The following is a 25,581-nucleotide window of genomic DNA, read 5'->3' on the forward strand; positions in this document are numbered from 1 at the left end:
AATACTACTGAAACCTATTAGCACAAAGAGAATGTCTTTGGAGAGAAGGGCAGGTATAAATACTGAGAATACTTAAGGGTTACAATGATGTATTATTGGAAGTAGAGATTAGTAGACAGATCCATGTACTGGCCTTTGAGAAATTGGATTCTATTTGTATGTCAGAAATTATTTTATTTTGTGACCTTGAACAAGCTGCTTAAGCTCACTGTCTCATAATTTTTTATAAGCATAATGAGATTAGTATTACTTGTTCCTCTATTCTAAAGCTTGATTAGAACATTTTTTAGAACAGTGATGGTGTATTAATTTCATTATTATTTTTAATATGTCATGTCTTAGAATACATGTGAAAACACTTCAACAAGGCTTTCAAAGAAAGAGTTACACTAATATTCTGTGGTTATCATAGAGGTAAAAGTTGATGCTCACTTTAGTAATTGTGCAACTAATAATAGGATCAGCCATGAGTGTTCTAGACAGCAATTTTGCTCATTAAATTTAACAGTTCATTTCCCAAATTTTATGCTTCACAGAAATTACTTTTCTCCCTAATCAATCCTGTCATCCATTGAGAAATTAACTTGTCCATGGATATTCTGAATGTTGTTTGGTCATAAGTGTTAGATTTCTTTATTGACTAAAAATTGTTGATTAAAAAAATCTGTAGTTCTACAATTATGTTTTCTTCTAAGGAATCAATAATGGGTGACTTGACCACACACTTATGTGGAGAATTTTCACAAACTGCCTTGTGTAATGTTATTTTCCTTTACAAAAGAATAAAACATTGTCTAGTTAATATTATAACAAATATGTCCTAAATATTCTTGATTTAATATTTTGAAGGATACATATCTTGCTGTAAAAAAGGGTGAAACTTAAAGTATCACCCCTAAGTTATAAGTTTGGCTATGGGAATAACTTCAGTTTTATTCATTGTGACTTAAATTTGTTTCAAGCTTAAATAGATGAACAAAATATTTTTCTTAGGTCTCCGGAACGTAGATATGCAAAGGGTTCAACTTGTTCCAGGTAGAAAGTACATTTCCTTTAACATTCTAATTTCAGAATTTAAAGACACTAGACAGTTTGAAATGAAACAAGGTTCATTCATGATTTCTGCAAATCTTTGATGATACTTAATTATATTCATATAACTTTTTTGTGTTATTTACCTCACTTCCCCAATGTGTAACACATAATCTGAAAATAGATAACTAATAACTGAGTAGAGAATGAACAGAAAGACATTCACAGATTTACTTAGAACTGCTAAGTCCTAAAGACACTAAGAACCAACTTTCTCATTTTACAATCTATTCTATATTATTTTCCAATTTAAAAATTCCTAGAATGGCTTTTAAATAGCATGTTATTATTAAAGTAAGAGAAAGATGAGTCATGTAACTTTTTTAAAATTTGAAGATATCTGGAGAATTATGAATTATCTATTTCCATTCCCTCTGAATTCTGGGTGCTTGTAATTCCTGAGCATCCACTATATACCAGATATTTTAGGTCATTTTATTTCATTCTCATAATAACCACATATCTTGTATTTTTAAAAATCGATTTAAGAAGGAGGAAATCTGGCCAAACTCATGGCTGGTAAGTGTCAGAGATCAATTAAATCTCAGGAACATTTTATTTTATGAGCCCAAGATAATTTTAATTTTTCTCAACTGTCTTGCCCTTTCTACCTTCTTCCTGTAGGATTCTGAAAAAAATCTGCACTAGTAATCTCTGCAAGTTTGACAAGTAATCTGTCAAAACAAAGGTGAGACATGAACATTGAAAGACTTTCCACAAAGGGGTAGAGATAGAGATGAATGGAATTATAATAAATTTGTAAGCCAATCTTAGCACATGCCCTGAAAGATAACTAGAGACCTGAGTGTCATGTGTGGACAAATAGTGCAGAGGCTTTCCACTTTAATTACTGCCCATGTGGGTCCAAATAAATGCTGAAGAATACTGAACAGTTTCTTCTGAGTTTAAAGATAGGGTAAGACACCTACCTCCTCTGCAAATAAGATTAAAATTGACTTTAAGAGAAACCCACATGTATGTGTGAGGAGTGAAATAGAACATAGTATATGAAAGTGTGGTTGGGGGAGACGTAGCTACTGGGACACCCCTTAAGTCCTATGGTGCCTTGGGATTCTTCTCTGTAAAATGAAGATAATCATAAGAACTATCTTTTCAAATGGTAGATGCTCAATAGAGGGCAATTTTTTCTCCTACTATTCGAATGCCCTTGAGTTCTTATTTTATTTTATTTTAATTATTTTTACTTGTTTTTTAATTTTGATTCATTGAACACAAATGGGGTACAACTATCATTTCTCTGGTTGTACACAAAGTAGAGTTATACCATTTGTGTAATCATACATGTACATAGGATAATGATGTTTGTCTCATTCTATTATCTTTCCTTCCCCTGTCCCCTCCCTACCCTCATTGCCCTCTTAACACAATCCATCCTTCCTCCATTCTTCCCGTACCTCCCCCGCCCCCGTTATGTACCATCATCCACTTATCAGAGAAATCATTTGGCCTTCGGTTTTTGGGGATTGGCTTATTTCACTTAGCATGATATTCTCCACCTCCATACATTGCCTGTTTGAGTTCTCATTTTAAACATTAAGTCATAAATATAGTCCAAGAGGATGAGAAATGAGTTAGTAAGAAATGAGCTAGCAAAATGTAACACTATTTGACTAAGAGATGGCCAAAGGGTTTACATATTTATTTTTCCTGTAACAGTTCCAAGCAGGCAAGAAAACACCTTTGTTCTTCTTGGTTTCCAACAATAATAATATTTTAAAGAGAGTTGTTAAAGAACTTAAAGGAAATGTAATGTTGGACAATATTATTGCTACTATCTCATTATCATTATTATGAGGATGATATACATACATGGGAGAGTTGCTTGGGAGTTGAGGAGATAACATTTCTAAGTGTCTTAACACAGTGCCAGGCACAATTATTATAAAGATATTATTGATGTACATTGTCAGATAAAATAGAATCTCAATATTTTCCAATTTCCCTGTGCACCCAAATTAATAGTTTGCTATTGATTACCCTGAAAATACTTATTTTATGTTGTGTAGATACGCAACAGAGTTCTATTCAGTCATAAAGAAGAACGAAATTATGTCATTTGCTGACATAATAAATGGATGGAACTGAAGAACAGCATGCTAAGTGAAATAAGTCAGACTCAGAAAGTCAAGGGTCAAATGTTTCTTTCATATCTGGAAGCTGAAGAGAAGAAAGGAATAAAAACCAGGGATCTTATGAAAAACAGAAGAGATATCAGTAAAGCAGAAGTAGTGAATACAGGGGAAGAGAGGAGGAGAAGGAAAGGGAAGAACTGTGGGATAAAGTTGACCACTTGCCATATGCATATATGAAATCTCACAGTGCATTCCAGTGTGAGACAATCCAAGAAAGGTTAGAGGTGAAATTTTGGGGTTATATTAACCTTAACCTAATCAGCATGTTGATCTGATAGGGATTAACTGGGTGGTAACTGTAGGAAGGTAGGGTATGAATGGAGGAGATGGGTCACTGGACACATGCCTTTGACTTTTATATTTTGTCCTTGCTGAGTGGAATTCTGGCTCTGCCTCCTTGTGGCCCTGTCCCGAACTGCTTTCCTTGGGCCCAGATCAATGTAGTTAACTGTCTATGGATTAAGACCTTTGAAACTGTGAGCTTAAACTTTTCTTCCTCTCAAATGGTTCTTTTTAGTCCTTTTAGTCACAGCAACAAAAAACGGACTAAAAAGGAGACCAATAGCATAGAGGAAGGGGACCAAGGGGTGGGAGGAGGGGAAGGAAGGGAATAGAATTGAGGATTGAAATGGAGAGAACTATGTTGTATGCATTTATGAATATGTCAGAATGAACCCCACTGTTATGCATAACTACAGTACACTAAAAATGAAATATAAAATAAATATGAAAAATTTAAAACATAGTGAAAAATATATATATTTCATGTGGCAATCTCTGAGGATTACATTGAGAGGAAAATAATGAAAATAGTTAGCTGATGTTTAGCAAAGTGGTTCCAAAGGTTTAAAAATTACAAACAATTACTTTATATGGATACAAAAATATGTTCAAAACTCTTAAGTTAAAAATAGAATTTAAGCAAAATTGAATTTCCACTTTAAAATTATTTTAGCAGTATTAGTCTCCAAAATTCAAACTCTAAAATACATCTGTACTCATTTGTAACTGCCAGATTAGGTCTCTTTGGGTTTCAACTCTGGCAAGATTTATTTCCTCAAATCTTATAGAATAGTATGGCTGAGAACCTAATTTAGAGCTTTCCAAGTGAACTCCTGAGGAGCAGGATGAAAGATACAAAGTGCAGCCCTCTGTTGCAGCTATGGGAGGCACTGTCTCCAAGTTTCCGCAAGTAGCAGCTTGCCATTCATCCCAAGGAGTGCCAGCTATTGCACCTTCAGGTCCTGCTCAGCTGAGGGCTCACACTTTCAAGGACAGCCTGAGCCAATGGCCAAGGATGACAGGACCCTCATTGGCAACTTGTGCTTGGGAGCTCCCTGTTTGGTTGGCAACACTTGGCACAGAAGAACAGACACTACATGATTTCATGCCTTTGTAGAATCTAAAAATGTTCATGGAAGTAGAGAGTAACACAGTGGTTATCAGAGACTGAGGAGAGAAAGGAGCAAGGAGGTGGAGAGTGGTTAATGGGTACAAGGTCACAACCAGAGAGGAGGAATAAATTATGTTTCTATTACTCAGAACGTAGTCATAGTTAACAACATTGTATTGTATAATGTAGAACAGAAGAGGACTGTGAATGTTCTCATCATAAGGAAATAAAAACTGATATGATGGATAACCTACAATATCCTGAGTTGATCAATAAAAATGTGTAAGTGTACCCAAACACTACACTGTATCACATAAGCATGTGCAAATATTACCTGTCAATAACAATAACAATGGAACGCATCATCTAGATCATGGTCTGAAGCTCCATTTAGCTTTTTCTGACAGTAGTGTAAGATCTGCACTGAATTCTGAAGGCTTTCACTAAACAACTCTCCCTCTTCCCTTTTTATCATTCCCATGCATCCATTTCTAATAAATTGCATATGCTTCTAATTTCTTCTCAGTGTTTGCTTCTGAGAGGACACAACCAACACATCTCCTCTGCCCAGTGGTTCTCCCAGGGGTTTGATATGCAGTCCTTAGCCCTGCACTTAGGAGCAATGCCATTCTGATACCATCTGTTGCAGGTGCTTCGCTGCTCACTGCTCTGCAGGTGTACTCATGCACTGCTTTTCTTCAAACAAGCAAGGTCATGTTTGGTGCACAGCATTGTGCTTCTCCCCACTTGGAAAACAGACTGCTCCAGGATCAGGCTTATGCCATCTGGTGGTTTCTTCTCATCCTTCAGGTCTCTAGTTAAATGTCACCTTTTCTCAAGTCCTTTCTGGATCATTGTAAGCAAAACATTCTCCCTCGCTCCCTCTTCGCCCATTAAATTTATATCTTTATAAATATTATCAGTCTCTGAAATGTGACTGTTGATAAGTATGTCTATTCTCTGTCTCACCCTCTAAAAAGTGTCTCCTGCTTAGCCTTCGTTCATTTTTCATACACCACTGAGTGTTCAGCACATTGGACAGTAACTAACAAAGCAAGGTGGGATAGTCACACTAGCTAACTTACAATTAAATTATTTTCAGCTTCAGGGCTTACTTTTAAACGTATGGATCTTAGGGAAGAGGTATAGTGTCTCTGAGGCTATTCTAACTTTCTTTTGATAAAAAGGAATAACTACCTCATAAGCAACATTTGAAATTCAATGAAGTCATGTGAACTGCAGCATCTGTTTCTTAGTAGGCCCTCAGTAAATGTTTACTGCCATAGTTACATTAGCCTTTATCTAATAAAATATTTCAATGAGTTAGACTATATTATTTTATTAAACCCACAGCCGTTCATGTTGCCCACAGTACTCCCCACACACATACACATACACACCTTCATGCATACATTTAAGAAGTGGAGAAATTAAGACTAAAAGAAAGCAAGGTAGTTGTGGACAATCATTCCGTCAAAAACAGGTTGCATCTCAATTGAAGCTTATGTACTCTTAACTTGAATCTGTTAACTTGCTTGCTGAGGCATAGAGGTGACTATAGATTCTATTTACCCACAAACTGGAAAAGGTGGTTGATAATACAAATGGCTGTGGAACTCTGCTAAACTCACCAGTTCATTTCACTTTGAACGGCCGATAGTCATTAAGCAGAATAGATTTAAAGCAATGACCTAGAAATGAAAGGCAGTGTGTAACCTATTACAAATCTCTTGAGCTATCTAGGCTGCCAAAATTTTTTAGACATTCTTTTGATTTTTGAAGTTGCTATGTCATAAAATAACATTTTGGAAATTGTACAGGAAAATAATTTAGAGCGTCTGTAAGCTTCAAACCTTTAAATTTCACTGTAATTACTAGAGAAGAGCAATGGTAACAGAAAATCCAATTACATTTTCTTTTTTCACTCAGGGACCAAAGAGAGAGAAGTTGGAGAGAGAAAATGGTTTATTTGTGTCTTCCATGCAACTAAAATGTCCTCTTTGTATATCCTGTTCTTTTTCTTCTCTCTCTACTTTTCAGTGCTACTCACATCTTCACACTTTATTACCAATTAATATGTAAGTAATTGTGTGATGATGATAATGATACTGTGCCTTTCCCTCGCTTTTCTCAGGCAGCTCTGAAGATAAATTATAAGCGATCGATTCCTGTTGAAGTGAATAGATGGCCTAGTTTTGCTGCAATATTCAAGTTTTTTCCTCCTCTGTCAATTCCCAGTGTCCCAGTGATTTATCTACCTTTGCTAAATTTGGTGTTCATGTTCTTTTTACCAGTGGCATGGAATTTTAATTAGCTTCCGGTGAAATGTATAAGGATAGTTTCTAAACTAGGAATGGAGAGAAATTATATTTTTTCTGCTTCTGCATGTCAAGATTTCTGCAAACTCATAGAAACTAAAAGGTGCTAATAGTATGCACATTTGTGACTGAAGATATAAAGGGATTTAAAGTGTGGCAGTCCCTTGATTATGTCCTGGGAAACTGTCAATTCTACTCTATTAGGTTTTTCAGTTTAAAATAATGTGTTTAGGGACAACTACTTATCATTACTTTTACCACTGTAATTAGGATTATTTTAAACTTACAAAAGTCTGCAGGACTTGTACAAGAGAATTCCTGGGCTGGGGAGATAGCTCAGTTGGTAGAGTGCTTGCCTGCAAGCACAAGACCCTGGGTTTGATCTCCAGTACTGCAAAAAAAAAAAAAAAAAAAAAAAAAGAGAGAGAGAGAGAGAGAGAGAGAGAGAGAGAGAGAGAGAGAGAGAATTCCTGAATTTTCTTTGTATATTTATTCATTCTTAGTCTTTCACATATTTGCTTTCTCATTCTCTACATACAATCATACAAAGTTTTATAAGCCCATAACATCAGCATGCATTTTCTAAGAACAAAATTGTTTACTTACATATGCACAAGACAGTTGCCAATTTCAAGAAATTTAATACTGACATACTTTTTTTTCTACCACACATTGAATATTCCAATTTCACCAACTGTCACAGTGATGTTATTTTCCAGTACAAGATCTGGTCCTGGAAAACAATTTGTATTTAGCTGTCATATGGGTTTAGTTTCTTTTTACCTGGAGCAATTCCTCATATTTTCATTGTACTTTATAATGTTGATTTTTTAAAGAATACAACTAGTTATTCCATATAGATATGTCTCAACTTGAGTATTTCTGATGTTTCGCACTGAATACATTCAAGTTATGCATTTGGGGCTGGGATACTCTGTAAGGGATGTTCTCTCTCTTTCATAGTATCACAGATGATAATATAATTTTTGTTTACCTCATTGGTGATTTTAACTTTGATTCTTTGGTATATTAATTATCTATGGTTGCATGAAAATATGGCCACAAAATTAGCAGCTTTACTTTTTTATATGAATTTTTAATTGAGTCGAGTGTCCGGGTATGATTCAGGTAAGTCCCCTGTTTCAGAATCTTATATTGCCAATCAAGATTGTTGATCTAGGCTTCAGTATCATTTCAAGGCTATATTACAAAAGAATCCTCTTCAAAACTCATGTGGTTATTGGCAGAATTCAGTCCCTTGTGGACCATAATCTGAAGGCCTCGTTTTCTTGCTGGTTGGAGATCTGAGGCATCTCTCATTTGCATGACCCTCTCAACAGAGTAGTTCATGATATGGCAGTTTGTTCCAACAAAATTGGCCCTGAAGAGAGTCTACTAACAAGATGGATTATGGTTTTACATAATCTTGTAAAATGATATCTCAGAAGTTATACTATATTATCTTGATTAAATTTCAGGTCCCTGCCTACACTTACAAAGAGTGGGTTCTACAAGGTGTGATTAATCGGAGGAGAGTACAGTTGGGGTAATCTAAAAATGTCGGTCTACCACACTTAGTTATGGTAGTTTCTGATTCCTTCCTAGGTGCTGTCATGGTTGAGGTATGAGATGTCCCCCCAAAACTCAGATGTGAGACAACAAATGAAAACTTAGAGGTGAAATGATTGGATTTGAGGGCCTTAATCTAATTGGTACATTAATCCACTTGAATGCATTATTAGCTGGGTGGTAACTGTAGGCAGGTAGCGTGTAGTTGGAGGATGTAGGTCTTTGGGGACATGCCTTTGAGGATTATATTTTGTGTCTGATGAGCATAACTCTCTCTCTGCTTCCTGATTGTCATGTTCTAAGCTTTCTTCCTCCACATCCTTCTTGCATAATGTTCTTCCTTACCTTATGCCCAGAGCAATTGAGTTGGCTGTCTGTGGACTGAGAGCTGAGAAGCCAAATAAAAATTTCTTCCTCTCTGTTGTTTTTGTCAGGTCTTTTGGTCACAGCAATGAAAAAACTTACTAAAGCAGTTACCATTTTTCTTTTTGTCTTAATTCATAATAATCTATAATAATTTGGGAAGAACTATTGAAGACTATGTAAATAATCCTATTCTTCAACAGTGCCTCTTCTCTACAATTTTAGCATCTCTTGATAATTTTCACCCAATGAAACTAATTTAATACATTAATTCTAAAAAGCGAGTTTCTAACTTGCAACCCACCCTATATGTATTAGTTAGCATTCTATTATTAGAAAGGAATTTGTTTATTCTATATTTATTTTTCGCTTTGTTCTCTCTTTTTCTGTTACTCATTTGTTTTTTGGGGCTTTTTTTCTGTGATCAATACAGACTTATAAATAATTTTATTCAATACATTTTGATCTATATAATTCCCTTTTATATTAACCCTCTGATTTCCCCAAGATTTAGCCAGTGCAATCCTCTCAAACTGGATCTCACATCAAATTATTCCTGAAGTATATTTTACACAATTAAGATATACTCACTTAAGCACACCAATTAGTTGAGAGATTTTGAGACATGCATACAACACAATCAAGATACAGAACATTTTTATCATGCTGTAAGTTCCCTCTTACCCTTTTGCATTTTTCTGTAAACTCCCATCCTATGAAGAATGATTTTCTTTGTATCACTACATATCAGATTTTTGCCTATTCTGGAATTCCATATACATGAAATTACCCTGTGCTTACTTTCTTAAGTGCCTGGCTTCTTTTGCTTAGAACATTGCTGTTACAAATAATTTATGTTGTTATTTACACCAATTGGTCTTCTTTTATTACTGTGAACATTATTATATTGCATGGATATACAACTTATTAATTCATTCTTGATGGAAGTTTGGGATTATTATGGATGAACGTAATATGAACCTTATGTGCAAATATTTGGGTAGACATATAGTTTCATTTCTCTTGTAAAAATACCTGGAAGGAAAAAGAATGTGTCTTATAGTAATATATGCTTAATTTTATATGAAACTACCAAAGTATATTCCAAAGGGTTCAAAACATTTTATATCCCACCAGGAATATATGTGATTTTAATTTGCTTCAAATCTTCTCTAATACTAAGAATTGTGAATCTTTTAAAAGTGTAGCTCATATTTCAGTGGACATGTGATGGCATGTCATTCAATGGCATATCATCAATTTGTATGTTCATGACAACTATTTATGCACTTATTATTCATTCATGTAGTACACTTAGTGAAATCTTTGCCCAAATCTTTTGCCCAATTTATTAGATGGTTTCTCTTATGATGGAGTTAGAAGATCTTTTAAAATTTTTTTATTTATATTTTGCTTTTGAGACAGGGTGTAACTGGATTGCCCTAGCTGGCCTTGAACTTGCAATCCTCCTGTCTCAGCCTCCCAAGTCACTGGGATTACAGGCATATGACACCATGCCCAGCTGCTATGGACTTTTAATATGTTATCTAGACATTTTCAGTTAATGTACTATTAACAATTTCAACTAATTTGTATCTTGTCTTTGGTATCTACCTCACAGTGTCTTTCAGAAAGTAGAAGCTTTTAATTTTGAGGAAGTTACATTGCAACTTTTTCATTATTTGTTCTTTCATTATTTATTCTTTCATTATTTGTTCTTTTGGGGATGTGTAAAAGACAACTTTGCCTACTCCAACTTAGTGACAATTTTTCACACATAGTCTACCGGTAGTTTTATATTTTATAATTTGTTTTATGACCTATTTCAGGTTTATATTGGTTTAGGATGTCAGCTAAAGTTCTAAGTTATTTTATTACAAATGAATATACAGTTAAAACAGCACAACTTATTAAAAAGTTTATTGTTTTCCCATTGAATTACAATGACACTTTTATCAAAATTAAATGATACTATATGCACAGTACATTCCTATATTCTCTGTTCTAGTTCATCATTCTATGCATCTATCTTTATAGAAATATCATGTTGAATTAATTACTTTTAAGCTATAATAATTGAGTCAGATAATATTCAATTCTTTATTCTTTTTAAAATACCTTTTTGGCTTTTCTAGGTTCTTTGAATTTCCAAAGAATATGTAGAATATACTTGTCAATTTACACACACACACACACACACACACACACACACACACACAAATACCCAGCTTGATTGGATTTATGATAAACCTAAAAGAAAAGTTGTTAAACATTACCATCTTAACAATATTTATATACAGTCTTCTGATCCTTGCACCTGACTGATATATTTCTCCATTTAATTAGATCTTTAATTTCTCTCAACAATGTTTTGTGGTTTACAGTTTTCTGATCTTACATATCTTTTGTTATATTTTTCCATGAATATTTTCTACTTCATGTTTATGTTGATGATTTATGTTCAAAGTTAATTTCCAGGACTTCATTTTTAGAATACAGAATTATAATCTTTATGTGACTTTGTATTCTGCTTACTAAATTCTATGTGTTTTATTATATTAATTTTGTAGATAGACTCCTTAAGACTTTCTAAATATAAAATCATGTCTGAAAATAAAGGCATCCTTACATTCTAATCTGTATGCCTTAGTTGTCTTTCCATGTGCTACTGCAAATACTAGGATGTTCAGGGTAATTTTAAAAACCCTTGTCAAACTCACATGGCTTCTTTGTTTCTGAGTTTAAGGGGAAAACTTTCAGTCTTTAACATAAAGTATGGTGGTAGCTTAGGTGTTTCATATTTGTCCTTTATTGTATTCTTCTATTACTAGCTTTTTGAGGAATTTTATCATATATAAGCATTGAAAATTGTCCAGTGTTACTCAGGCATCTGTTGAAATATTTCATCTTTGGTGGAAGGTTGAATAATTCTTACATTCCTAGTGAAAAAAAGCTCATGTGGTTACTTTGCATAATCCTTTTTATATGTTGTCATATTTAACCAATTAATATTTTGTTAAGATTTTTGCATTTATGTACATAAGGATTATTAGTCTCCAGTTTCCTTTTTATAGCTTTTGTTTTGTTAAGGGTAATGCCGACTTCAAAAAGTGAGATTGAAAGTGCTTTACCTCATCTGGTATTTACAATAAATCATAGAGAATCAGTACTTTTTTTTTTAATAAATCAGTACTATTTTATCTTTAAATTGTTTTAGCAATTACTAGTGATTGAATATAGTGCTTTCTTTGTAGGGAGGATTTTAATTGACAGTTAATTGACTTTGACAAATATTGGTCATTCAAGTGATGTAGAATGATCACTGATGATTTAATTAGTTTTGTGAGTTTTTTGGTTTTAAAAAAAATTGTAAATTTTATATGGTGTTTATTTGCTGGTATACTCTCATAATATTCTCTCATCGTCCTTTTATTGATGTTCAGTCTCTTCTAATGTGTCTCTTTTTATTACTAATTAATCTAGCTAAAGTGTATTCCTTATATTAATCATTACAAAGGATTGTTTTTATTTCATTGATTTTTCTATTATTTGTGGATTTTCAAATTTTTTTCTTTTGGTTTCTGTTCTTATGCTTATTGTGTTCATTCTTTCACTTACTTTGGTTTTTAATTTCTTTTATTTTTCTAGTTTCCTTGGTAGAACTTTAGATAATTTTTCATAAGTGATAACAAACCCTTTGTAGTAACTTTGTCAGGTTTAGGTACCCATTTTATGTTTGGTTTGTAAAATTTTTTCATTCCTTCTGTTCTGAGATTATGTAGAAGTAATACTATACTTCTCCAAAGGTATTCTTAACTTTTCCTGTAAAACCATCTAGTAGTAGTGCTTTTTTAAGGCAATAGTTATCTTGATAACTATATTTTCATGTACAGACAGTTGTCAACTTAGTCAGCTTTTGATGGTCTGACATTTTACCTTTTGACTTGACAATGGCGTGAAAGTGTTACACATTTAGTAGAAACCACCATTTTTGCATATTAAATTTTGATCTTTTTCCTAGACTAATGATATATGGCATGACATTCCCTTGTGATGCAGTAGTGGCAGGGAGTCACAGCTACATCAGCCTTATGATCACCAGTGTAAGACACTTCCAATGTACTATGGTGCTAAGCTAACGTGTTCAGTAGGTTAGAGGTATTCAATGCATTTTCCCACCCACTATAATTTCAATTTACAATAGGTTTATCAGGATAATTCTATCCTTAGTCTTGGGGAGGGGTAAGTGCAGATTGGTCTATTTTATCCTCTGTTGTGATTCCTTTGGAAAATTTTTTATTTTCCTTAGAAATTATCCAGTTCATGTAGCTTTATATATTTATTTATAGAGTTATATAAAAACTAGTGACTTGTGATTTTTTTTAAATTTCTTGTGTGTGCATATTAATTTTCCATTTGTTATTTCTTTTTACTCTTGTCTCCCTTTTTCTTAAATTTGTTGCTAATTTGTCTAAAGAAGCATCATTTTATATGTAATATGAACTATTATTTTTGCTATCTTCCTTTATTAAATTATTCTTTTGTCTATTGTATTTTCTTTTAAAATGCGTGGGTGATATTTTGTAGTACTTTTAGTTACAAATCTAAGATCACTGCTTAAAATACATGATTGATTCTGATTTGTAATGTTTTTATTATCCCGATTTTGGTATTTTCTTTCATCTAATATTGGCAATGACAGTTTTGTTTTGCATTTTTAAATTAATTTAGATGTCTACAAAGATTCTTAATTTTAACTTCTAATTCATTTCATTATAACCAAAGAGGTTGGTTATTCACAACTGCTCTTAGTAAAATTTGATATTTTTATTATGAACTAATTATTATGAGTTTTTTATAAGTGTCATACATTACAGAAGAATATATGTAATGATGGGATGGACACATTTTAAATGTTTTTCCTTATTCAATCAACTCTCATCATATCTCATCTTGTTTTCTTTTCTTTTCTTTTTTTTTTTTTTTGACCCAAATCTACTTTTAATCTTATAGTTTATTTTTAATTTGGGGGAGCTAGTGATTAAGGATGTGCTCTGCCACTGAACTACACCCACAGCCCCAATTTTTTAATATCTTTTTCTTTTGTTTTTGTTTCTTTTAAGTTATACATAAAATTAGGATTCCTTTTGATATACTTATAGAAGCATGGAATATAATTTGCTCTATGTCACTCCTCAGTACTTCCCTTTTCCCTTCTTTCCTCCTTTCCCATTCCATTCCCTCTACTCTACTGATCTTTCTGCTATTAGTTTCTTCTAGTTATACATAATGGTGAGATTCACTGTGACATATTCATATATGTACATAGGAAAGTTAGGTCAGATTCATTCCACTATTCTTCCCTTATCCTAGTCAATCGCCTATATATAGTTCAATGATCTTTCTTCCATTTTAATGGAATCCCCTGCTCTTTTTCTCTTCTCTCTCTCTTTCTTTCTCTTTATCCTCCTTATTTTGAACTATACATATCAGAGAAAACATTTAACCTTTGACTTTTCGGGTCTGCCTTATTTCACTTAGCATGATAGTCTCCAGTACCATTCATTTACCAGCAAATGCCATATTTTCATTCTTTATGACTGAGTGATATACCACTGTGTATATATAACACATTTTCTGTATCCATTTATCTGTTGAAGGGCACCTAGGCTGGTTCCATAGCTTGGCTATTGTGAATTGTGCTGTGCCATTGATTTGGCCCTATAGTACACTGATTTTAGATCATTTGGATATATGGTGAGGAGTGGGATAGTTGGGTCATATGTGGTTCTATTCCTAGTTTTTTGAAGAATCTACATTCTGTTTACTAGAGTGCACTAATTTGCAGTCCCACCAACAATGTATTTATACCTTTTCCTCCACTGCCTATGATAATTGCCATTCTGACTGGAGTGAGATGAAACTCAGAGTAGTTTTGATTTGCATTTCCCTAATTGCTAGCAACTGCTAGGAGAAAATGTAGGCCTGACACTCCAACATGTTTACTCCAACATATTGGCACAAAAACCAACTTCCTTAATAAGACTCCTAAAGTGCAATAAATAAAACCAGAAATCAATGTGAGATGACATCAAATTAAAATGGTTCTGCATAGCAAAGGAAACAAGAGTGTAAAGAGAGAGCCTACACAATGGGAGAAGACCTTTGCCCCTTCTTCTTAGGGTATTAATATCTAGAACATATAAAGAATTCAAAAAACTTAACACCAACTCCCCTCCCCCAAATAACCCAATTAATGAATCAGTAAAGAACCAGACACTTCTTAAAAGAAGAAATACAAGTGGCCAACAAATATATATATCTACCAATCATTGAATTTCTGATTCCATTTTTATTCATGTTCATTTGTGGATTTGGTTTTCTCTTACAGTTGACTTCCATTTTGAAGTTTTTTTGTTGTAAGAAGTTTTAATCAGTTGATTTTCATTTTCTCAATACTTAATAAAGGAGCTATGCACCAAGGTGTATTCCTGATTCTGTATATTTTATAAAGTCTTTCCTGCACACAGTCTTGCTCAGTTGAGTAAATGCAGTTTCTTTAATGGTGCGATTGTTAACAGTGGTGGTGGGAAAACGGCGGGATTAGGATACCTTGTGAATTTGCTTTATATTTGCAGGGCTTAATTTTCCTCTCTTACTGTCTTCCCTCTCATCCTTACCATGTTTCTAAGAGGCACTACTCTTTTCCATTTATCTTTATTTCTCCTAGAATTACTGCTTGCGGATGGTGTCATCTCTGGTTCACATTGCTCTTACACAGTTAGTATGGTAGACTACTGTGTCCCAGGTCTGTGCCCAATATTTGGAAGTTGATTTTTTACTTTCTCTTTCATAAGTGATTTTACCTGTACTTTGTCCAAATCCTTCACTCCCCTCTCTTTTTGAGTTTCTTAAGACTCTTCTTCCTCTTTCTTACCACTGACAGAATTCTCTTCTGCTTCCTTGGTATGCACGGGCTGCACTATTGAAGAAAACCTCTGCTTTCTAGTTCAGCTAATTTGTGAGGCATGTGTGTTTTCTTTTCTTTTCTTTCTTTATATTATGCATATGTGGGAGGACATATGGAGAAATTTAGATTCAGGCATCTCTTATCATAAGATAACACTAATGGTGGGATGATAGTATAATCATAAAAGTATATAGGATACCATGATTGATGATCTACCTTATTCCAATAATATTCTAAGAACTTTGCATTTTTTCCATTTAATTTTCACAATATTGTGAGATAAACATCATTTATCTTTTCACCTTTAAAGATGAAAAAACTAAGATTTCAATGATAAGTGACAGAGCTGGTATTTCAACCAAGCTCTGTTTTTCTAAAGTCAATGCTCTTTTCACAAAATTTCAATGTATAGATTTAGTTCTCAGTTCTGCTTTATAAATGCCATGAGCGATCTTTTTTCATTGCTTCAGTTTCTCAGTTTTCTGAAAATAATAGTTAAATATATGTACTAAATTCCACCTCACTGCATTGTGGAAGGGTTAAATGGATGTAGATCACCTAGTTTATTGTCTAGTAGAGCATAAGCGTTTAAGGAACGGTAGTTCCCCATCACTCAGGCACTGGATCTAAGTCCAATGCAGTGATTCGTGCCATGTACTGAGCACTGAGATGAAGAGAGATGTGCCCATTGCTCATAGTGGGTTCAGCTGAAATGTTTGGAAAAAAGTACCAATCAGAATTAAAGATAAAAGTGGAGAAAGTGTTAAAACAAGCAACCTAGCTGAAAGGGTAGGTTTGTTAGGTACTATTATAATGTGAAGCTTGTTTTAGTCAGTTTTGGTTTTTTCTTTTTTTTACTGCTGTGACTAAATGATCTGGCCAAAATAATTTTAGGGGAGGAAAGATTAATAATAATCTTTGAATTAATAATAATTCAAAGAATAATTTTGGGGGGCTCAAGGTTTCAGAGATCTTAGTCCAGAGAAGCACATTCCTTGGGGCTCCAGGTGAGGCAGAACATCATGGCAGAAGAGTATGACAGAGAGAAGTGGCTTGCATGATGATCAGGAAGAAGAGAGAGAGAGAGAGAGAGAGAGAGAGAAAGAGGCAGGGACTCCACTGGCCAGATACAAAATATACACCCCAAAGGCCAGGTCCCCAATGCCCACCTCCTCCAGCCACACCCTACCAGACTTCAGTTATCACTCAGTTAATCCCTATCAGGGGATTAATTCACTGATTGGGTTAAGGCTCTCACAACCAAATCATTTCTCCTCTGAACTTTTTTGCATTGTCTCACACATGAGCTTTTTGGGGACACCTCACATCTGAACCATAATAAAGTCTAAGAAAAGCAAGCAAGAGTATGGATCACACACAAAAATAATAGAAATGATAGACTAATTTCTTCTGCCTTTATGAGAAAAAGGTTAGAATTCAGTTTCCAAGGTCTATTTGGTTCCAATGCCAAAGAGTGACTAATTTTTTTTGTTTTTCTTAAATTTTCAATAGAATTTTTTTTTTCTCCTTCAGTTAACAGCTCTCACAGTTTTCTGCAATTTCTTTTAATATGTTCACAATGCCTGGTGCACTTCACATGGTAAAAATCCATGAGTAACACTTGGGTCAGTGTGATTTGTATTCCCTTTAGATTACTTGATCTGAATCGTAACTTAAAATTTTTAGTTAGATGGCTACTTCTTTTTGTGTGTGCATGTGACACGGGGGATAGAACCCAGGGGTATTGTACCACAGAGTCACATACCCAGTCCTTTTATTTTTTACTTTTGAAATAATTTTGCTATTCTGCTGTGGTTGGTCTCTAAATTGCAATCCTGTCTCAGTCTTCTGAGTACCTGGAATTACAAGCATAAAAGCTACATTATGTCTATTTTCACAACAAATTCTAGGTTAGAATTATCTATAATCTGTGCATTTGTAGAAACTCAGTTTCATAATGAAGTTCCTAATTTAAAAATAATTTCTAAGAATTTAAAAGATATAAAGAGTTTGGAAAATATGAACTATTTAAATCTCATAGTAATAGCCTACTGAGTTTTTAAATAATATTATCCATGTTCTTACACATACTCATTTTGATCATTCTAATTAAATGTAATTAAACTGAATAATGTGTATAGCTAGGCACCATCTGCCAATTCCTGATGTTGATTCACAATTTATTAACACTTCTTGAATAAGTTCCAAAGACAGTGTAGTAGAAACAGTACTAAAGTCAGCAAAACTAGGATCATATCTTGACATTGCATTTTCTTGCTTAATGAAAAAGGCAATTCACTAAATCTCTCCAATCTTTTCATTCTTATTTGAAAATAGCAATAATTTTAATCTAATGCTATTATGAAAATAAAAAATAAAGATGCTATCAGAAAATCTCAGTAGAGCATAATTTCAGAACCTTTTAATATGCATTCACAAATTCTTTGAGATATTTTCAAAAATCTATGTGTATTGATCTTATATCTCTGCTTTTATAAATTAAATATCTCTTACCGACTGGAATCTGTGCGCCCAAAATTCACGTTGAAGACTCAACTCCCAGTGCCTCAAATACCTAACTTTACCTGGAGGTAGGACTTTTAAAGAAGTGACTGAGTTAAAATGAAGTCATTAGACAGGGTCCTAGTCTGACATGACTAGTGAATAACCTTATGAGAAAGGAGAGAGAGACATCAGGAATTCACTTGTATAGACGGATGACCATGTGAAGGTGCAGCATGGGGTGGCCATCTGCAAGCCAAGGAGAGAAGCCTCAGAAGAAACCAATCTTGATGCCACCTGGAGCCCGAACTCCCAGCTTCTACAACCATGAGCAAAGAAGTTTTTGCTCATGTCCCTCAGTCTACTGTTTTGTTATGGCAGCCCTAGCAAATGGAGAGGATGTTCCTTTTTTCTTATGTTGATTTCCATACCCTGAAACAACACTGCTCTCAGGACTAGCAATAAATAGCAGAGACATCTCTAAGACCATAGTATTTGTTTATGCATCTTTATTTATATAAAGGTGATATCCCCACTGATAAGATTTACCAATAATCCCAAGATCAGCTTTGACTTTGGTCCAGCTTTCCCAGAAGAACTCTGTGAGGAAATGCTCAGTGGGTTGCCAAGAAGGGTAAATCAAAGCTTCCATGTAACAAAGAGGCTCTTTCTTAGCTGAACACTGATCTGGTCTAAAGTTCACCAGTCAATCTTGCAAAGAACTAATGGAAAGAAAGCTTTAAGATAAAATATCACTTTTTGTTTTTTCTGTTACTCATCTTCATGTGAGAGATTGCAGCATATTACAATAAGTAAAGATCAGTGCTCTTTTTTCAAGACAAATTTGCTCACTACAATGCTTTTTGAAGTATCTGCTTCCACTGTGGCTTTTCCTGTGCCTGTTATTCCTTAAATCATCTTTGGTTATCTCAGAATTTTCTTATATTTAGGTTCTAACTGGTTAAAAGCATGATAGGTCAAAAAAACTCATTGCCTCTTACTCTATTTGGCCCTTCCATCAAATATCTAGTACTTTTTGTATGAGGACCCCCACGGCACTCTTTTTTGTTTTTCATTAAAATAGACTTTGCAATCATTACAAGATATCTAGTTTCATACATAGGATAATCTCATTCCATGTTGTTTATTTGAAATTATTCATGGAATATCAAACTTCAAAAATATCACAAAATTGTTGTTCTCAAACCCAAAGCTTAAAATCTAATAAGTTGTTGACATGAAGCATATTCTATATTAAGCATGCATGCAAAGCACTCTATTCATAATCTCTTTGAGATTCTGCGAAGGGCCAGATTCAAGATTGATGCAAGATACAAAGTTCCATATTCCATACTCCCCATCCAGGACCCACACACAACACACTGCTACAGAGCTCCATTGCTTATCTCATCACCTTATTTTAAGGCCCTACTCTCAAGTCCTAATAGCTCCTTATCCTCCTGTCTTTAATTTATATCCAATATATGATGTTTATAATAACTGTTTCTCAAACTTCTGATTCTAGCCTACAAGTCTGACATCTGAATAATGAAAACCTTTGTCCTCTAATCCAGTTGTTCTTTCATGTCCTGAAAATAATAGTAGATTTTTTTTTGTTAGAGAAAATTTTGCTTGCAGTAATGTGAAAATAAGGAATGTACTAACAAATACTGACAGCTTAAAGGGTTCATAATTATTGGTCTTGCCTATGGTGTCTTGGCCAAGCTGGAGCTCTTAGTCTTACGACTCTACTCTGGTGGTTTTGAACCATTTAACCTGGTTCAGCTAAAGCTACATATCTGAGAGTCCCCAGTCTCTCTGATTGGTTCTAGGTTAATATTAGCTAAAAAAGAACCAAGAAAAAGAGCAAGAAGGATAAAAAGAAAATCATGACATTTGAGATGAGAGGTGTCTAAGTGAAGCACTGAAGTATCTGGCCCTAGACACGGGATGTGTCATTTTTAGAAGAGGTGACATGTACCAGCAACTTCTAGTTTGTCTTCTTATCTACTCTATGTTTAGTTCTTTTTTTATTAACTTTTGCCTTTGTGATGACCAATTACAACCCGAAGTCCATGTCCAAGTGGTTGTCAATGAAATTATGGAGGTTTTCACTATGAAGAGGCAGTAAGCTTCTTTGGAATCCAGTAGCCAAAAAGTTGCTGCAATATTGGAATAATGACATCAGTGAAAATAAGGCATGAAACAGGTTACTTTTAATTACATTGAATAAATTACTAAAGTGATATGAAAAACTTAAAGCTTTTAATTCTTTGCTCAGACTTTGATAAGAATCCAAAAACTTCTATATATTCCCTGAATGAAACCATTATTTTCTGTTTTCACAGGACTTTCTAAAAAATAAATGCGAATTTTCCTAGGTGTGGTGGGGAATGCCTCTAATCTTAGCAATTTTGGAGGCTGAGGCACGAGGATTATAAGCTCAAAGCCAATCTCAACAACTTAATTTAATGAGGCCTTAAGCAAATTGGAAAACCCTGTCTCAATTCTAACCACAAGTTCCTACAGGATATTGAATTATTCTACAAATTATATTCATAATCTTGTAGAATCTAATGCTAAAGATATGGTATTGATTGGGAAGGAACCACTGAAACTTGAAGCTAAAGACTTTTAACCATCACATTGTGCTGATCCACTTTTGCCAATGCCAGTAACTATTTCTAAACCAATGAGGGTTAATCTCTCCTAGAATGAAGATATACAATGGCATTTGTCTGGGTTGCTGATTCTTCTGATTAGACCTCCCCACGTCAGCTATCATTGCTTCTAAACTGGAAAAATATATTAGGTAACATTGATATCTATGTTAATGTGGAAAAAATTCATATGTATGTATATATATATATAAATATATACACATATACATGTATATGTACATATATTTATACATACATACACACATATATATGTATAAGGATTTGGATAAGGAGATTTCCAGGACAAATTTTGGAAATGCTGACCAGTTTCTGTGTGGTTTCTTCATGAAATATGTATTGTGTATCATCTATTTATCATCTATTTTTCATCTGATATAGAGAAATTGACCAATAAGGAACACCTCAGTTTTTAATAGAATGTAAAGAATACATTCCCATATACAGATCTGCTGTGTTTGAAAATAAAACTGTTTCACACAGATCCCAAAAGAAGAAATAGACTGAGTCAAAAGTTCAAATCCGTGACTGTCAGTAAAATATGATCTCAGAGTTAATATCCCAAGGGTGTGTTTGTAATGTTCTTTTGTAAGACCTCAGAAAGATTTAGGATGGCGCCTCATAAATCCTCTCAGCTAGACACAAATTTTTCTAAGAATTTTATGGGCATGCTTTTAAACTCACTCTTTTAGATAAGAGGCCTTCTAAAATCTTTTAAAGTGTTATCCCTGAGCACCTTGACTCTCCGCCCAAGGTAGAGAGGGACCTGTGTCAAAGAGATTTGTGGATATGACTGTATCTAATGGTGTAGATTATAATTTGATACACTGAAAGTCTAAAAACATTTCAAAGAATGTATAAAGCTTGAAAATAAAAGTACAAACATGATTCAAAATGCAAAAATTATTTGAGCCTCCAACTTCCTATGGCAGAAATCAGTCTGTAAAAGTAAGTTAATCAGATGGGAAAAACATGGTCCATTTTTGTTTTTTCATGGGAAATGAAATAGTTGAGAACCTGGTGGGCAGAGGTTAGTTGAGGAGGACCAGGGAGCAGAACTGGCACCTAATCAGTGGAGCAGGTCAATTGTCATCCTGTCTTGATTTTAGCGTTTCTGTGGGCTAGGGATTGCTTTGCATGCCCCGTTTTGACATTCTGCTTTTATGTTGTTTCTTTCATTGCTTGCTCTATTCTCCTGGACTTGTTTTACAGTTTCATGTTGTATATGTGGAGGACAGATAATTTGTCATTTTAGTACATACATCTTCAGGTCAAAAAGACCTCTATGAGCTCAAACTTTACTTACATCTTGACCTTAAATGAAGAAACAGTCTGTTGGTGGGAATGAAAATTTAAGTTAGTACTCCATTATATAAAATGGTATGAAGCTTCCTCAAAAACCTAAAAATAGAACTGCCATATGACTTAACAATCTCACTTTTGGGTATAGATCCAAAGGGAATAAAGTCAATATATAATATAGATATCTATATTTTTAAATCATTACATCATCATTATCAATAGCCAAGATATGGAATAAACAAAAATGTCCTTCAAGAGATGTAGGATAAAGAAAATATGGTGTACACACACACACATACACACACACACACACACACACACACACACACACTAATGCCTTTAAAAAGAAGGAAACTCTTGTTATTGGTCACAAGGTAGATGAGCCTGGAGGTTGCTAAGTGAAATAAACCAGGCACAGAAAGCCAAATTCAACATAATTTCAATCATATGTGGGATTTTAAAAAGTAACCTAATATAAACAGTTTAATGATTGTTATCAGAGAGTGGGAGTGAGGAGGGAGCGAAGCAATGGGGAGTTCTTGGTCAAAGTATACAAAGTCTATTAGATAGGAGAAATAAGTCTCAAGATTCCCAAAACATGGTGATCACAGTTAATGATCACGTTACATATTTCAAAATAAGTGATAATAAATTCCAAGTGTTTATCATATTAGTCAGCTTTTCATTACCATGACCAAAATACATGACAAGAATGACTTAGAGGAGGAAATGTTTATTTCAAGATTATATTTTCAGAAGTTCAGTCTAGTCAGCAGCCTGCAAAGCAGAAACATCCTGGAAGCAGAGCATGGTGGAGGAAATGTTTTTGGCTCATGAAAACCAGGCAGCAGAGAGAGTGACAAAGAAATAAGCCAGGGACAAGACATAGTTCCAAAGGGCATGCCCCCAGTGACCTACTACCTCTAGTCACACCCCACCTGCATGCCCTTACCACTCAGTTCATTTGGATTGTTAATGAAATCAAATGTATTAATAATCCATTGAATGGATTAATCCACTAGCAGGGTTATTACTTTCACAATCCAAACTTTTCACCTCTGAACACTGTTACAGTGCTGTGCCCATATGGTTTGGGGGTGATTCTTAGATCCAAACCATACCACTCACCATAAAAAAATTACAAATAATAGAGATGATGAATATGTTCATTACCTTGATTCAAACATTCCGTATGATACACAGATTAAATCATTGCACTATATCACTTAAACATATAAAATCTTGATTTGTTGATTTAAAATAATATTAAAACTTTTTAAAATGGTATTTTAAGCCTAAATACTGAGTCCCATCCTGTATTAGGATGAGACTTTGAGCATCAAGTCTAAGTATTAATTATAAGAGATCATCAATCTTTGGGTACCCCAAGGAAGATATGGTAGCTAATGTCCAGAGATTGTCAGTGTCTTGAAGTAACCAGTGGAATATGCAGAAGTGACATTGTGCTAGTTCCAGTTCTTGCCTTTGAGAGGCCTGTGAGCTTCTGTTTCATCTCTCTTGGAACTCTTGCTTTTGGAAATACTGACCCTCCATATTCAAAGTCTAGTTGCCTTTCTGAAGAGACCTTGTGCAAAGACCCCATATAAAGACTATGTGGGAAAGAAAGCACTGTGATTATATCAAGGGGAAGAAAGATTCAGTCATTTCAGCATTTTTATTGAGTCTCATGATGATTCTAGCACCAGTTAGAGCCTCTATTCAGCTGAATGAAAAACTCCAAGTAAGACCACCAAAAGAGTTGCCAAGTTGACCTTATTGACCCACAGAATTCTGATAGATTATAAAGTGAGTGATGTATTAATCCACTAAGATTGAAAGCAGGTATACAACAGTAGATAATAAAGTCTTTTTCTCTCACTTCTCTGCTGAGTTGACCCTTAGATGTGTCTGTGTTTATTTTTGAGGATGAATTAAAACTGTTTTCCCTGATCCTAAATCATCCACATATCACATACTATTTCCTCTGTAATGGTCAAAATCTTCAGGAATAAGGTGAAATCAAGTATAAATAATGTCTCTTTTCTACAGTGAATAATTGTGCCTGTGAGACTCATAAGCCTGGATGAACCAGCAGGTCAGAAATTTACTTTTTGTTATGGTGGTTCAGATATGAGGAGTTCCCCAAAAGCTTTAGTGTTAATGTTCAAAGGTGAAATGATTAGATCATGAGAGCTATGACCTAATCAGTAGATTAGTTCACTTGCTGTATTAATAACCTGATGAATTAACTGGGTGGTAACTGTGCAGGTGGGGTGGGCAAGGTGGGGTTTGACTAGATGAGGTGAGTCACTGGGGCCATGTGCTACAATACTTGTCTAATTACCATTCTTAAAGTAGAGGTTTTTCCAGTGCTATTGGAAATAAGAAAAAGATATATGTTCTCAACAGTATTTTCTCATACTGTTCTTGATTTCCCAGCAAATACAGCAGAGTAAAAATGAGGAAATAAGGATGCCAATTTATACTAAGAGATAATATGGTTGTTTACTTTGCACTTTGATATATTAATTGAAAAAGGTGAAATTTGTGCATAAAACTTAATTGGGATTCATTATACAAATGAATCTTTAGTTATCCATATTTTCCTGTATTTCTTTAATAAAAATAAGTGCTAAAAGAATTTCTATACATACAATTACTAGCAAGAGATGAATGTGAGCCAAAGAATAAAATATTTAAATTTTACTCTTATATGTAAAAAATGGAATGCTGCAAAAGTACCATATTCATATAATGATTAAATATAACAAAAACAATTTTCAATTAAAGATTTGTATTAATGTGATTATGTATTAATAATATTATTAAAATATTATTATTATTATGTGACTATAACAGAAATAATAATTATTATTTTTGGTGCCAAAAAGTAACCCAAATTATTTTCTAGAATAATCATGATTTTTTTATGTTTTAACAAACTACATTAATTAAGATAATATAGACAACAGGCAAACTGAGAAAAACAAAAACAGAATAGAAAATCTGAAAAAAGACTAGTTCATAGTTATATAAGCTTGTATTATTTGATAGCTGGTACAGGAGTAATTGGCAAAGTATTGGAAAAATAAACATATGTTTATAAATAGAATTACATACTCAAGTCAGCTGAAGAATGTGTAAAACAACAAAAATCATAAAATGTAAAAAACAACATGCAGGGAATTGAATAGGCGACCTTAGAGGTTACTCAGCATTTTATAGCTAAAAACAGGGAGAG

This window comes from Sciurus carolinensis, chromosome 14, assembly GCF_902686445.1.
Source record: "Sciurus carolinensis chromosome 14, mSciCar1.2, whole genome shotgun sequence".
Taxonomy (NCBI): Eukaryota; Metazoa; Chordata; class Mammalia; order Rodentia; family Sciuridae; genus Sciurus; species Sciurus carolinensis.